The sequence below is a fragment of the Capsicum annuum genome, chromosome 3 (assembly GCF_002878395.1).
Source record: "Capsicum annuum cultivar UCD-10X-F1 chromosome 3, UCD10Xv1.1, whole genome shotgun sequence".
NCBI lineage: Eukaryota > Viridiplantae > Streptophyta > Magnoliopsida > Solanales > Solanaceae > Capsicum > Capsicum annuum.
In genome coordinates this window covers 219,150,644-219,162,469 of record NC_061113.1, presented here as the reverse complement: position 1 = coordinate 219,162,469, position 11,826 = coordinate 219,150,644, and the positions used below count along the sequence as shown (strand labels likewise).

Below are 11,826 nucleotides of genomic sequence, written 5' to 3'. Positions count from 1 at the left end.
ATCAAAATGACGCTGTTAACGAGGAGTGAAACTTAATTTTCGCTTATGTGGTGTTGATGGTGAGTTTGGGTTTATCCATAATGGTTTTTATTTACTTTGTTTGCTATTTTTGTTTCTTTATAGGTGATTTTAATAGTATCCACGACACAATAGGTTATCATGCTGGTAATGTCGGGACTTTTGATGGGCCCCTTGATGACGAATACCATCTCCACGATAGGGGGAGTTCTAGTTCCATCCGCATCCCACCGAATCACAGAAATGGGGTCTTCCACTTTACAAGTGTGTTGTTACACATGCTTCAAATGAAAGGACTCTTTGGGGGTCAAGCTCATGAAGACCCAAACTTTTATGAATTTTTTTTTGGAAGTGTATGCCCCGTTAAACATTGTTCATATATCACAAGAGCCCTTGCAGTTATGCCTATTCTCATTCTCTATAATGGGTGAGGCGATGTTGTGGTTGAGGTCACTTCGTACCGGGTCAATCACAGTATGGGTCGAGCTTACCGATGCTTTCTTAGATCGTTACTTCCCACTATCAAAGATGTTATAATTGCGGGATGAAATCATTAATTTTTGTCAACTTAATGAGGACCCTTTATATGAAGTTTGGGAGAGGTTTAATAAAAAGCTTTTGCAATGTCCTAACCACAATTTACTGAACAAGATGCTCCTACAAATATTCTTTAGGGCGTCGGATCAAATTAATAAGACTGTGGTGGAAAATGCGGCATGTGGATCACTTGTGAGTTTGTCATATGGAGTGACTTTAAATTTGCTTAAGCAAATCACAAAGCAAAATAAGGAGTGGCATACCCAGGATACCGAGGTAGCTAAAGGTTCCCCTACCACCTCCTGTGTGGATAAAGAGCAAAGAAAGAAAGAAGAATGAAGGGAGCAAAACATGGCAAAAATGATGAGACAATTAGAGCTCCTTACAAAACATATGATGAGTGCACCCATAAAAACAGTAAATGTCATGGCATCTATAGGATACGATGAAGAAGAATCCAAGAGTCTTGATATAGAATTAGATACTTGACAAGCTACTCGGGGGCTTCCACCTGGCCTATTAAAGGCAAGGTGGGAACCAAGGTTAGATCAATCGTGATTGAAAAAGAAAATAGTGTGATAAGGATAGAGATCGTGATTGGAGATAGAAATAAAGAGAGTATGATAGATATGTGTCATCGCGATCACGTTTGTCGTGTGATCGCGATCGCGGAATTTTGATCGCGATTTCTGTCAGGACTAGGTTAAATAACTAGTCGACCCCTATTTTCCCACATATTTCTTTCAAATTCCTCTCAAATTACACCTATTTTTATTGTGTTCTGAGCATCTAATTATGCACTGCATCCTCCCCTGCATTACCCAATCTGGTATGTGCTTCGAATTCCATCTCTATATTTGTATGTGTAGGCCTTAGAACTCATGTCTTAGGAATGGCTTAAACTTATGATTTGCATGCTAAAAATTTATTTAATTATGCTTGTTTGGTGTGGTTAACTGTTATTAGTGGTGTGCACACAATTGGAGAAGTCTTGAGTACCCAAAATTATTCAAAATTATAGGAATAACATGTGCACACCAAGTGTTCGATTAAATACCTGAACGAATTTTATGCTAGTTACACATGTTCTATGGGCATGGTCGAACATCTAGGGCCTATGTTTCTTATTCATAGTGTAAATTTTTGATTTGGAACACATATATGGGCATTGAAATTGGAAGTTTTGAATTTTGAAAATTTTGTTCGAGCATGCTTCAGTTGTTGCAATTGCGACCATAGGATCACTATCAAGTTAGCGCGATCGCAGCTCAGTCCAAAATTCCGTTAGCGCGATCGCGTTAGCGCAATTGCGTCTCAGTAGCCTGCAATCGTGATATCTAAGGCTGTTTTTCAGCCTAGACCAAAAATCTTTGTAGTCCATTTCTTGCCCAGAAATTACCAAAGCACCATCCCATTAGCTTAATTGAATAACATAATATAGTGTTCGCAAGTAAATGTTGATAATTGATGTTTTTGTGTTGTTCTCAGGTTTTCAAAATGAAGATGAGAGATTTTGACCAAACCCGCTTCATGGCCCTGGAGTGCTAAATTTTGTACTATACTGACCTCCTAAAGACAGAGCTACTTTCAAAGAGAGGCATATGCTTGGATAAGGTACCGGAGAAGCTCTCGGTGTTCCATGAATGATTTGTAGCCATCGGGTAAAGATGTTTCGCCCCTGATCCTTGTCTGACGAATGAACATTGGATAAGGGAATTCTATGCTAACCTCAGCGTAGTTTCCTTCTCCGAACCAATTATGAGGATCAAGGGGAAGAATGTTCTCTTCAGGGATGAGCAGATAAATGACCTATATAAGCTATTAGATTAAGACATGGACCAATTCGAGACAAAGGGGTGTAAACGGGAAGTTGGTCAGTTGAAAAGTTCTGTCCTGGTAGAGAGTCCCTTGGGCTGCCACCAAGATGGGGATATCGTTGCATGACTTCACGGCTGAGGGAAGGATATGGTTAGCCAACATTTATAGCTAGGTTTTCCCACGTACTCACATGACCTATGTTCCAGATATTCGAGTCTGGATGGTTGCATATATCTTAGACAACATTCATTTAAATATTGGACGGCTTATGCTTTCAGACATAAGGCATTTCAAGAATTGAGGTGGTCTTTACTTTTATTTCCCTCTTTGATTATTGATCTTAGCAAGAGAATCAGGGTTCAGGAGTATCCCAGAGATACTTCGGTGCGTCAAAGAACCCTATTGACCCTCTTAAGATTCGAGGTGAAGACGTACCTGGTAAAAGCAAGAAGTGAAAGATCGACTTAGGCAAGTCGATAGATAAGTATACAGATTCTTGTAAGCAATCCATAGTAGGGCTATTTTTGCAGATCTCGATTGAGATAAGGGTGATTAAGAAACTTGTGTTTGGGTTGCCTATGGGTCCATCTACCGCTCACCATTCTTATGTTGCTTAGACTGCTTGAGCGGTATTTAGCAGATCAAAAGAAGAAGGGGGCCACCATCTTTAGGCTTTAGAGAGCCTACTCATTCTTAGCATAGTTGCATAGGGAGCTTAAAATATCTCGTGAAAATATGAAGAAAAAATAGAAGAAGAGAGAAAAGTTCTTTACGAAGATGTGGAAGGGGGTAAAGGGCCTATGTAAGGTCCTGAAATTCAAAGATAGACTTTCTTCTTCTCGGGCTGATGAGGATGATGAGGTCTCAGATACATGGTTAGACTTAGAGAATACCGAAAATGAGAGCGATGGTAGTGCTTGATGCAGTTACAGAAAGGATCGTTTACTCTTTTCATATGCTTTCATGATTATGCAGTGAGGTCACTGCAAGCTTTAAGTTAGGGGTGCTCGTATCCTTAGTAGCCATAGTTATCTAATTTGTCTGTATTATTTAGATATCCTATCTCCTTAGTAGCCGCAATTATTTTGTTGGTCAGTATTATTTGTATATCTGCTTGGATATTTTATTTTGTTTTAGGATGATCATATTTTTATTTTGGGTTGTAATATTCGGGCACCATGATGGTTCTTACATTTCAAGGATTAGTTATCTGTTTTTATTTTCAGTTTTTTATGTTACTTTAATCTTGTTTATGATGATGTCGGATGAGCCTTTCCCTATGATAGATTGAGTGACAATATTTTTTAACAGAAATCATCGTGTTTGAGTTCAGAGCCATGGATGCAGGTGATGTCTAAGTATCCGTAGCATTGGAGTTTTGGGATCACTCTTATACCTATGGTAAATTCGGAGTAGCCATATGATTTGCCCTCATGAGAGCCATAATATGAGACGACGACTTGGTTTGGTGCCATCAATAACAAATTTTGTGTGGTGTAAATGTGAAGCAAACACCCCTTCTATCTAATTTTTTTTTTGAAAACCAAGGGCATGGACATGAATAATTTTGTAACAATTATTTACCTCTTTTTGTGACTCAAAAGTCCTTAGTTTGTAGTACATGGTAAGTACCTCCTTTTGTCTCTAGGAGAAAATGTAATTAATCCTCCTTGAAAAGTTTGCTTGTCATGTCTGGTGAGTGTATTGTTTAAATCTCATGCTTACTTATATTATCTAGAACTTGTCTTGTTAGTCTCTTAAGGCTAATTATGATTATGCGCGGTTGGTGTAATGATCTTAGGCCTTCTTTGTGTACATAAAAACCCACTTTAGCCTAAAAAATCTACCCGTACATAAAATAGTATTCCTAGTCACCTATTTTGAGCCTTAAAATATTTCTTTGACAATCACATTACAAGCCTTGAACCGTTTGAAGTTTACCCCCATTTTGAACCCTACCCTCCTTGACTTAAAAATGCAACTTTAGTCCAAAAGCCTAAGTTGGGGGGTGGTATGTCTTGGAAGAGGTGACCTTGGGCCATGGTAGTGTAAGTGGATGCCTAAAAGCTAAGCAAAGAGAGTGAATGAAAAAGTGAAAAAGATAGGAATCATTAAAATAAGGAAAAACATAGCTTGAACCAAAGAAATAAATGAGAAAAAAATGCTTTCAAAAGAAATGGGTGAATCAAGGTAGTGAAAATAGGTATACGTGTGAAATGAAAACAAATAAAGTGGCCCATGCTCCAAAGTTTGGTTGAATAGTGTGATGTAGATGTTCAAGGAGGGTGTAGTCACTTTATTCCCAAATGATGCCATACCTATTTCACTAGCATACATTACAAGCTTTAAAAAAAGTCCTTCGATATCTCTAATCAAGTGTATTCATAGTAATGTCGATTAAAAATAAGGATAAACATATGGTATGATACTTGTTTGCATTGATAGAATCTTTGTGATGGTGAGCACTTGCACTTTAATCACTTGTTACATGAATGGATACAAGTGTCAAGTCAAGGCCTTTCACCCGAAGTAAAGCTAGGGAACTTCAACAATTTCAATCATTGTATATGCACTTGAAGGTGTGTGAGAGTGTGATGCATCCTACTAAGGGAGGATACTTGATGGATTGTGAAGAAGAAATTTGAAAGAACTAATTTCTTACATCTCATGGGCACCTAAAAGGAGGGGTATTGTGGATTTTTGGCACTCTTTAAGTTACACTCAAGAGTCGCCTCTTTTCAGGCTTCATTAAGGGCATTAGAGTCTTTTATTTTGTAATAGTATAAATCGAAATGTTAGCCACTATTTTCATTAGACTTTTTATGACATTGAATATTATTCATATTTTGTAGCCTTAGTCTTGTAGTTGTTAGCCTACAACCAAAACTTGAAACCCTAATATCTATTGAAAGTTGGTTTTCACTTGTCTTGGGTAATTTGGCAAGAAAGGTGTGCTTGAGGAAGTGCGAGTCCTTTGGGTCACCTAAGAGAGTGGTTTGAGTTTCTATTGGTGTTGTGTGTTTGAAGGTTTGAAACACCTTCTTGTGCTATTCACTTGGTAGGAGTAAGGGTCTCTCTACTATCTTTTTATTTATGCAATTCTTCTTCTTCTTCATCTTCTTTTAGTGTGTTGTTTTTCTCTTTATGTGCTTCCGGATTTTTGCATTTTTGTGTCAATTTCATGAGTTTGGTAGTCTATAGGCTATCATGAATGATACTTTGGTGTGTGGGATTTTCTTTTGTGAGGAGGTATGTAGACTAATCGAGGCTGGTGAAATTGTGATCTTCCAAAAATGAGGCAAAAGTGTATAGTTGAGTCGATATTGATGGGGAGTCACTTCTAGAGAGTTAGTGATTGTTGAATTGTTATTCTTTAAAGTCTTTCGTATATTTAAGATTGCACTTCATGCTGAGGGGAGTTTTGAGAATAGCTTTACCAATGTTTGAGAGCTACTTGTTGGTGCTAATCAAGTTCAAAGTCATTGTAACCATTTGGTCATATAAAAGAGCTTAAAATTGCATAGTTTCATTGAGTTAGAAGTAGTGCTGCTTGAGGAAAAGCAAGGGTTTAAGTTGGGGGTGTTGATGAGTGGGAAATTTAGCACTCATTTACATCCAAATTTGTGCACATTACTATGGTTAAATGGTGTTAATGAGATAAATTTATCATTTGAATGCACAAATTCTCATGTTTTGCAGGTTTACAAGTTAATGGAAGAAAATAAGTAAAGTGAGCTAAAAAGAAAAAAAAAAGGGAAAAATAGTGCAAAAGTTGGAAAATCTAGAGTTAGGACTAACCTTAGTTACCGCGATCGCGGTTTTAGGGTCGGGATCACAGCCAATCAAGATCTGGTCAAAGCAAGGTGATCGTGATAGGTTCAATGTGTTCGTGGTCGTCGCAATCCCGATCAACTCATAGCGATCGTGATGGTACGAAATTCTCCTAAGGGTAGATTGGTTATTTCACACAGCTGGTTCCACTTCTCAAAAAGGCAAAACCCTTTCACTTTTAGATATCTCCCAACTAGAATTCAATTTTTGGCATTGTAAAAACCCTACTAAATTGGAAAAGATTATTATAGTTAATTTTCAAGAATTTTAGTTGTAATTGAAGTTGAATTTGAGAATATCCTTGCTTTTCCTCTTTAATGGAAGTTTTGAATGTCAATATGGGTAAATTTCTTCTCTCAAACTTCATGAGTAGCTAAACATCTATCTTGGGGTTATGTTGGAAAAGGTTGCAAATATGTGTAGGTCTTGATTGTTAGTGTGGAATCTTGGTTAAGATGTTGGATTTCGCTAATACTTGATTGTTCAATTGGAATTTGTGGGTGAAAGCCCCGAATTTCCAAAATCCTACATCATCCTCGAAAAAGGAATATGGGTATTCTTTTAGATCCAATTTCATCCTTGAAAGAGCGATATTGGTGACACGTATTTGTGTATATTAATTAGATGTTAGCTTATTTCTTTACATTGTCTTAGAAATAAAGATGGATTGTGTATTTGCTCTGCCTTGGGCATCTTCCTAGAAATAGGGATGCCCATTTGAGTTGTTGGGTTTGTTTGCCACACCCATGAGGTATTTGAAAGGACCCATGGATGATATTTTGGTGTTTGGTTGAAAGACTAACATCAAAATCCCTAATCTAACCTACACGCATATTCATTAACTAGAGTTTGCATTTGATTCTCATGTACCCATGCACTATTTGCCAATAGGAAAACATAATCCCAAGGCCATTCTCCAATTGTATTTGTATCTAAATTGTTGCTCTAATTTAGTTGTTCAAGCTGATTTTGTTTAAACAACCTTCTAAACCATAACCCCCGCCCCTCAATTTCAATTTATGTCTTACTTTATGTTTATATTGTGGGTAAATACTTAGACACTTTCAACATTCATAGGATCCAAAAATTAGTTACACTCCTTGTGGATTCAACTCAACTCAAGTTGGGTTATTACATTGAAAACGATCGTCCAACATCAAAGTAATGGTGTAGGTAAACGTGATCAGTGATTATGTGGGTGTGTGGGGGAGGCTCCCAAATATTGGAATTAGAAATCATGTAGTAAGGATACAGTGCCCTTTCTCTACATCGCAACGGTTTATATGATGACATTGTTCAAAGCATAATTAAAAATGGAGAATTAGATTACAAGACAAACGATGTTGTGATTCGCTATCTAATTAATGGGCAGGGAAAATCCATCCCACATTCAGAAAGAATGATGGGAAGGTGTCATTGTGCATGTTGGATGTCACTGTCAATGACTCAAGGGTATTACTGAGGATAAATATTATTGCGAGGTCTCCGACAACCCCTCCACCACTCCCGACAATCGACGAAAATGAGAGTTCGGATGTTCATCCAACGGATATGAAAGATCATTCAATGGATTTAGAAGATGTCAAATTCTTTCAAGAAGAGAGAAAAGAGTGCAGATTGGGATCAGAACCCAACCACACCTTACCCAATGGAACTAATGTGTATACAGATCAAACATTTAGCACTAAGAAGGAGATGAAATTGTTGTTGGACGTAGCATTGGTAAAAATTCTTTTGATAATGCGACGTTGAAGAGTTAGAGCAAATACTTCAAGGTGAAATGTGTTTCTCCTAGTTGCGTGTGGATGTTACGGGTAAGGAAGTATGATTGCACGAATATATTTCATATATACAAATTCATCGGCAATCCCACTTGCAATGTCGAACACGTCACGCTTAGCTATAAGAAAATCACGGCTAAAGTCATTGCATCTTTCTGTGTGAATTTGTATTGCAATGGCAAGGTCCAGACGCCAGAGAGATTCAAAGGTTTGTTTTCAAGATCTTTAACTGTAGTCCAAGCAATAAGAAATGTTGGATGGGGTGTGATCGCCAAGCAAATAATTTGAGGGATATCGTAGCACGGGTATTCCTGCATATTGGCTCTTTCCTACATGATTGACACTTTTAATATTGGCTCTACCTATTCCATCATGATGAACAAGGATAATTGTAGGTTTAGGTACTACTTTTTAGTGTTGGGCACTTTCATTAGGGGATTTGCCCACTTGAGAATAGTCATTGCAGTCGACGACACTCATTTACACAGTAAATACAATGGTGTGCTGCTAAGTGCGGTTGCACATGATACAAAAAATTATGTTTATCCAATTTTCTTTTGCATAATTCACAAGGAGAACAATGCGTCTTGGATGTTATTCTTCGAAGCTGAAGGCTATAGTGCACAATGGATTTGATTTGTGCTTTATCTCCGATAGGCACAAGAGCATCGCCAATGGCATTGTGAGTGCTTACAACAATTCTCATCACAGGTATTGCATGAGGCACCTAAGTAAAAATCTCTAGGTAAATCACCAATGTATATATTACCTTTATCAATTCTACCACGTGGTAAAAACATATTCTTTTGAAGAGTTTACTGACCTTTTATCAGAATTCCAGAGCTACTATCCCGAGGTAGCCTTTTCCCTTGAGCATGAACTTGGTTTTGAGAAGTGAAGTATGGCATATTTTCACCGCAACAGGTATTATGTGATGACTATAGTCGATCAACATTATGTTGATAGCTGAAAGGGAGTACTCCATGACATCCATATTCAATTTAATTACTAAGAGGTTTGGTTAGAAACTTAGGGAGAGGTATACATGTGACCTCAACTGTAAGGAGAATAAATTTGTACCTGCCGCCGAAAAGATCACAAGGAAAAATATGAGTGAGGGTGACTCCTAAAGTAAATGGGGACGACAACCAATTCACCGTGTTCGGCAGGGGTCCTACAACCAAAGTCAACCTACTGAAAAAGTCGTGTTCTTGCAGGAAGTATGACTTGGTCAAAAAACCATGCGCTCACGCGATGAACGTTTTGCGATTAAAGTACGAAGATGATTATGTTTTCAGCATCTACGAGTACTCTTCACCTGTGTATAAAGTCGAAGCGTTCCTCCTTGCGTATTCGAAATCAATTAATATTATCTTTTTTGAGTCCAAATGGTGTATGTCATAGGAATTGCTAGACGTGAATGTTATTCCACCCCTTGCCGATACAAAGCTCGGAAGGAAAAAAAGGAAATGCGTCAAGGCATAGGCGAGACTTTCAAGATCAAGAGGAGGAACACATGATCACTGTGCAAGAGACCCGGACACAAGAAAATCACATGTAATAACAACAAATCCTAGATAGGCTTGTACCACTTTGTTTTGTTAGTCATGGTAATATATGTATTTTGACATCCATGCAGTTTGGTGTAATTAATGTTAGTTTTATTTATTTTGGTCTATTTTTAGTATCGATCTTCTAAGTTAAAACATTTATTATGTGTTCAGTATATTAGGTCTATAGTTTATACACCACTTACTTTATTATCAATCGCTTTTTAAGTCTACTGAAAAATCCAAAATATTTGATCGATCAGATGAACAGTCGGGCATTTTGATGCCTTAGAAAAGTTGTCGCATGTCCACTCAAATGCTGCATCGATTGGGTATACATACCTACTCGACTTCTATTCATCGATGCATCGATCAACTACTGGGTAGAAAGACCAAAGGCCTTTTATTTTGGTCTATATAAATATCTATCTACTATACATAATATTCATCTTCTTCAATCCAAATAATCGAGAAATACCTGCAAATGCAGAGAATCATACTCAGACCTCTAAAGAGAATGTGTTCCCAGCGCTACCATGTCCTTTTCTTCCTCCGCAATGACTTGAACCATTTTTTCTATGAAGTGGGTCAGGAGGCATCTTCATCGGGAACTCTGATGTATCGTCCGTGTTTTATGGGCGATCGTCGAGAGGCTTAAATTTGAGCCCAACAACTTGATCACCCCTCCCTTCCTACCATCCCCTTAGTTAAGATTTAATTTTTATGTTTGTGTAGTTACAATTCTAGTTATAGTTCATTGCAAAGAAGTTTTCATGGCTAGGAATTTTGTTAGATGAAATTTTCTTTCTTTTTCTCTTTTTGATCATATTTTGGTGTTGATATTATGTTAAATGATTTTGCAATGAACTGATGAAATGAACTGTTTTCTATTTCCTACATATTGTTTCTTCTTGAATTTTATAATTTTGTTGTTGTTTGAAATTTTGCAATTTTTCCTATTAAAAAATGAATGAAACAGTTGTCATACTTCAAAATTTATGGTCTATCATATATATATACAAATTCATATATGTTAATGGATAATGAATCTGATCTATCAATGATTATGTTGATTTATAATAAATTAATTTCAAGATCAATGGAGTATATGATTGATCGAGATCATTATCTATGTGTGACTGTCTACGTAATCGATGGATTCCATTATATGTGTTGGTGAAATGGTAAACAAACATCAGTACATCATCAAAAAATATAAATAATTAAATAAATAAAATTGAATTGAAGACCATCGATTGTGTTCATTGTAAAATCACAGACAACAAGCCTTGTCAATAATATACCGTATTAGTTTATTGTCCTTAGTAGCATGTTGTAAACAAAAGAAATAATTAATTAAATAAATGAAATTGAATTGAGTACCATCGATTGTGTTCAGTGTAAATCATAGACTGCAATCCTTGTCAATAATATACTGTATTGGTTTATTTCCCTTACTAGCATATTGGGAAAAAAGAGAATAATTAATTAATAAAAAATAATAATTGAATTTTATGAAATTAAATGAACTTAAACAAGTCATGTGATCATATAATAGTCTACGTAAATTGAAGACGGTGATAAAAAATATGTGAGGATGGGTAGTGGTTGTACAATCAACAACCTCACGGTAATGTTTACCCAAAGCATAAGTATGTTGTGAGGAATTGATTTGTTCAACCACAATTCATCCCCTCACATCTTTGATCACCGTTTTTAATTTACGTGGACTCTTATACGATCACATGACTTGATTAAGCTCATTTAATAGCATAAATAACAACAATTTATTTTTTATTAGTTAATTATTCCTTTTTCAAAAGATGTGCTAGTTTTGGTCTATAAAAATGTATCCTAGTCTAGTTCGTTTATTATTGAAGTAGTTCATCATTTACACTAGACTATGATTAGTTATTTACTCGACCAAATATACTCTAGCATAAACTATGACCTACTTCCGCAATGAACTAACTAGATTAGGATATATATTTATAGACCAGAACTAAAACATATTTTAAAAAGGAAATAATTAAATAATAAAATAATAAAGAATTGAATTTTATGCAATTAAATGAGCTAAAACAAGTCATGTGATTGTATAAGAGTCCACGTAAATTGAAAACAATGATCAAAGATGTGAGGTGATGAGTTATGGTTGAACGAATGAATTTCGCACAACATACTTGTGCTTTGGGTAAACATTACCCTGAGGATGTTGATTGTACAATCACTATCCTCCTCGCACATCTTTTATCAGCTTTTTCAATTTACGTGGACTCTTATACGATCAC

General features: G+C 36.4%; 1 non-coding gene across 1 annotated transcript; it reads right to left on the bottom strand.

Moving 5' to 3' along the window:
- Nucleotides 1-551: 551 nt before the first annotated feature.
- LOC124897391 lies at nt 552-659 on the bottom strand. The gene has a single exon (XR_007054112.1). It is a non-coding gene; the product is annotated as a small nucleolar RNA R71 (small nucleolar RNA).
- Nucleotides 660-11,826: the final 11,167 nt, after the last annotated feature.